The sequence below is a fragment of the Cetorhinus maximus genome, chromosome 31 (assembly GCF_964194155.1).
Source record: "Cetorhinus maximus chromosome 31, sCetMax3.hap1.1, whole genome shotgun sequence".
Lineage (NCBI taxonomy): Eukaryota > Metazoa > Chordata > Chondrichthyes > Lamniformes > Cetorhinidae > Cetorhinus > Cetorhinus maximus.
The window spans coordinates 12,064,713-12,069,519 of NC_135909.1; the positions used below are offsets into that span (position 1 = coordinate 12,064,713).

Consider the following 4,807-nt stretch of genomic DNA (forward strand, 5'->3'; position numbering starts at 1 on the left):
ATTCAGGTAATCATACAGAGATAGTGAATAGGAGGTTCTTTGGGAGGGATGGGCTGAGGGAAAGGGGAAAGCATTGGCTGGGATGTGTTTGCAGCATTTACAGCTTGAATCCATTAATTTTTGCACTGGAAAGAAGAAACTGATGAAATAACAGACATGATTGTGGGCAACAGAAAATGTTCCCTTTGGGCATTAATAAGAATGTAAATAACAGAGGATGGTTTCGATCCATCGATCTCTGGGTTATGGGCCCAGCACGCTTCCGCTGCGCCACTCTGCTGCTTTGTCTTTAATGTCAACTGTTCCATTATGGTGTTAAAGTGTTTCACATGTTTAGAATATATTTCCTGCTGTGGAATTGTGTTCTCTGGTGTTGAGAAATGTTCTTTGTTGTTGTGTAAAATGCTTCCCTGCAGTACAAACGTGTTCCCGGTTGTATAAATATGATGGCCAAGCCAGCGAATCTCATATCCATTGAATTTAAAAAAAAGTTCAGCTCTGTTGCACTTCTCAGCTCTGGCCAGTAGATGTCAGCACACTCAGAGAGCGACAGAACAGACAAGAACCGTTCACATTTTATTGGACGGCGAAGGGAGGTTTTGGAATTACTAACGGTGGAGATGACATTTCATAATATTTTGTTTTACCAAGCAGAAGTTATAATGTTGTGCTGAAACCGTCAGGTTGTAGTTTTGTATTTGAGAGTGAGATACATTCTTCACTGCCCTTTTGTGGCCAATTTTGTGAACGTGGGATTCAATGTCTATGTCACTCACTGGTACTGTGTGAAACTGAAAGACATTCTGAAGCTGTCAGTCTTGGTTACTGTATGTGAGTGTGGAGACATTGTCATTGGAACTACCAATATGTTTGGATTCATTCTGTAACAGTCACTCTCTTGGACAGTATATTTGTGTTATATTCCATTCCTATCTGTATCAGTATTTTCTGATACTGAGAGAGGTGGGTTACATTCTGAAACTGTCAGTGGAACTGTATGTGGAAGGGTTTTGCTCTATCAGTCAGCATCTGGTGCTGAAAGTTAGTGTTGGAGTAATTCTGTGTCTCTCATTCTCTGGTACAATATACCTGTGTCATAGTCAGACTGCATATTGCATTTTCTGAGTATTGTATGAGTGTCTGGACACTTTTTGAGCCGGCCAGTAGAACTGCAGGTGTGCAAGTGTTTTGTTCTCAGTCACTTTCTGGTAATGCAAATGCGTTTGGGACTCATTCTGAATCTCTTAAAGGTGTGTGTGTGTATGTGTGTGTTTAACTCTATCAATCAGTACTTCTGTATGTGAACGTGGAAATTATTCTGAATCTGAAGTCTTTGGTGCCCTTTTTTTATTAATTCGTGGGATGTTGGGTTCGCTGGCTGGGCCAGCAGTTATTGTCCATCCTTAGTTGCCCTTGAGAAGGTGGTGGTGAGCTACCTTCTTGAACCACTGCAGTGCATGTGGTGTAGGTACATACTCAGTAGTATTCAGAAGGGAGTTCCAGGATTTTGACCCAGTGACAGTGAAGGAACAGCGATATATTTCCAAGTCAGGACTTTGAGTGTAGTATCCACTCTGTATCTGTTACATACATGTCAGACTCTCGTAACGTCTGAGCGTCAGATTCAATACAGATCTGTCAATAACACTCTGCATCTGTGATATTGTAAAGTAAGTGAGGGAATCATATGTTTCTTTCATCACTTGGTTCCGTTAGTGAGCATGAGATTCATTCTGTATCACGTCTGTCAAACTTTGGTATTATAAACAATTGTGTGGTTCAATTGGTGTTTTTCAATCATTGGTAGTGTATGTGAAAGTAGAATTTACAGTGTGTGTGTTAGTGTGTGGTCTTCCATTTGTATCCGTCAGCATCTGTTACTCTATGTGATGCTTGGACTCTTTCTAAATCTCTCAGTGGTACCATTGGTGTGTCATATTTCGTTAGTATCACTCAGATTCAGCTATTGTGAGTGAGTGCAGTGAACAGCCTGTATCTTTCAGCATCTGGCACTGAAAATGTGCCTGAGAATTATTCTCTGCTTCTGTGTGAGTGTGGGATTCATTATATAACCTTCAGTCTCTGGGACTAATTATAAGTTTGGATTCATTCCACATACATTTCCAGCAGAAAAAAAGGCCACTGATATGGTAGGTTTAAAGCAAACAATGTGTGTCAGCTTTGGCTGAGTATTAAATCTTTGTCACTGTGAACACAATTGTGAAAGATAATGTATCCTTCAATCTGATCCTGGAGTGGTCCGCCAGTGTAACTCCAGTTTGTACGAAACGATTCGATATGTGGCAATTGTGTCTGATTCTGAGTCAGAATTTCCACACAAATGCAAAATGGAGCTCAGTCCTGAATTGGTAAAGTATCTTTAATTTGACACTGTGTGAGGATTGAGAATTAGCATGTAGTTTATAGCGCAATTCATACTCATCAAATTAATATTGTATCTCAGTTTCATAATCAGGGTGAGTTTTAAATAGAATCTGAGTTTGGATCTCAGGTTATACTTACTTTCAGAATATCTCAAACTGATAATGCACTTGAGGTTTGGATTTGCATCTAACGTATGTGTCAGGACAACCTGTGGGAATTAATACTGCAATTTATAAACTAATGATGTGTGCAAATATTGGACCGGTGCTTAACATGAATCTCAGTGTACATTATTAAGGTTAAGCCTGTAAGCTTGAAACTGGAAACATGCATCAGTTTTATTGGACATTTAGTTTGTAGCTGAGGATGTAATATTATGGGATTGGCCTGGTGCAAACTGGATCGTGGGTGAGAATGTGGACTACCCGTCTATGGTACTGAGTCGAGGTAACATGGGAACAACGTCTATCTCTCCTGCACTGTTTGATTGATGGATGGAAAGTGTGACTCTGGAACTATTTCTGCTGTCTGAGACTGTGAAATTGATGTCCTGTCTGTGTCTCTGCGCTCTGTCAGTGATAATGTACGGACTGTGTGGGAGGAGCTGGCGGGAATCTTCATTCTAGTTTGGCTGGAGGAAACACCATATTTATTCTGGTTCCGTCAATTATTTGCCGGTTGGAAAAAAGTCTATTTTAGGACTCAAGTACAGGTGAGGTGGAAGATACAGATTCCATCAGTTTGACCTCCATAAATAATCATTGTGAATGTTTTGAGAAACTTTAGTCAGGCTCAAGCTCTGATTGGTCAGTCCATTCTTAATCCAAATCTTCTACCAATCGGAGAGCCAGGTAACAGGAATTGGAAGTGCCGATTGGTTTATATTTTATTGGCTGATAAACTCTAAAAACCCGCCAATTTGAGGGGGGAAAAGATAATAGCCGAACGCCTTAATTTCCAGTCAATTTTAATCTCACACTTTCGGAGCTGTAATATTGCATTTTGCGTCACAGAATCCTGGCGGTATTTTAGGAACAGATTAAATTTGTCAATCTCTTATCTGTAACCGGCGGTAACAAAGCAGCGATTTAAAACAGAGCCAATCTCAGCTCACTGGAAACGCAATAACATAGGTTACCAACCGACTCCTTCACACAGGCTTCATCGGGACAGAGAGAAACGGCTGATTTCTGATCCTGTCCCCTGAAAGCGGCCGGGCATGTTACAATCGGAAGAGCGGAGCGCTCCAGCAGCCACACGCTCAGCATAGCTGCTCTTTCTCAGGAGCCTGTGAACACGGCCCGCGGGGAGCTGCAGTCCAGCCTGGGAGGAGCGAGACTTGACTTTGGCTTTGTCCTGGGCTCTACAGCCGGTCTTTCTACAATCTTACACACACTGACACCACGAATGAGGAATTCCTCCCGCACTCACCCTTCCCCGATCTTCTGGGGAATGCAGTCGGCCACTTCTGAATGGTCAATGTGTTCGGAATCTCATTGGGTGGCTTTTGTAACCAGTCAGAGAGCAGCCTATTTCACCAGCTTTCAAATACCAATGAGAAAATGGGCCGGAGATTGACTGAACCAAACTGGCAGAGCTGAAACGGGTTTTCAAATTGAAAACAAGAGCCAATGTATTTATGAATGGCGGAAAAAAAGAGACATGTCAAAGCTTTTCCTTCTGCAGTCAACAGGACACTCGCAAGAAAACCAATATAAGGAGAAGATAACAATTTATACTGATAGAGAATATACTTTAGGGTGGAAAGTGACGGTCTTAGGCCCGGTCATGAGCTTGTGTGATACACAGCGCGAAATGATCTGAGCAGGGTAGCCATTACCCTGCAGGATGCCTTTGATGAGCCCGGTTTCAGCATCAAGCTTGCACGGTGAGCAAATGGCTCGGGCCCTGTTTACAAGGTTGCCGATAAGACCAATCTTACAGAGCGTGGGACTGTAAGAATCCCAACGCGTATATTGACCAGTGAAGGTCGGCTTGCGGTAAACCTGCTAGAGAATCCTCTGGAAGATTTCTCAACTAGTGTGTCAAGGGAGGGGAGTTATTTTGACTGCTCCATTTCATAGGTGAATTTGAGCGCAGGATGGAGCCCATAAAGACATGTAAGGAAATTGTTACATGCAGCTGCGGATTTAAATATAGCAAACGTATCATCCACATATCGGAAATATACGAGAGGGAGGAGGTGATGCATCTTTCCATCCAAGACTCGAGTTTTACGATCGAAAAACGTGCGTGATGAAAACGTTAGAATTATTTTATTTCGTTAGTCATTGATTTTCTTGTTGGAAATCTCCCCAAACTTTCTATTGCTCTTTTTCTCATTTTGGAAACCACAGAGATTAACTCCACGCGTCCGGAATTGTGGTCTGACCACGGGTAAGGCTAAAAAATACGCCGCTGC

At 42.1% G+C, this 4,807-nt stretch overlaps 1 non-coding gene across 1 annotated transcript; it reads right to left on the bottom strand.

Annotated features, from left to right (window-relative positions):
• Nucleotides 1-208: 208 nt before the first annotated feature.
• trnam-cau (transfer RNA methionine (anticodon CAU)) lies at nt 209-280 on the bottom strand. Its single transcript has one exon. It is a non-coding gene; the product is annotated as a tRNA-Met (tRNA).
• Nucleotides 281-4,807: the final 4,527 nt, after the last annotated feature.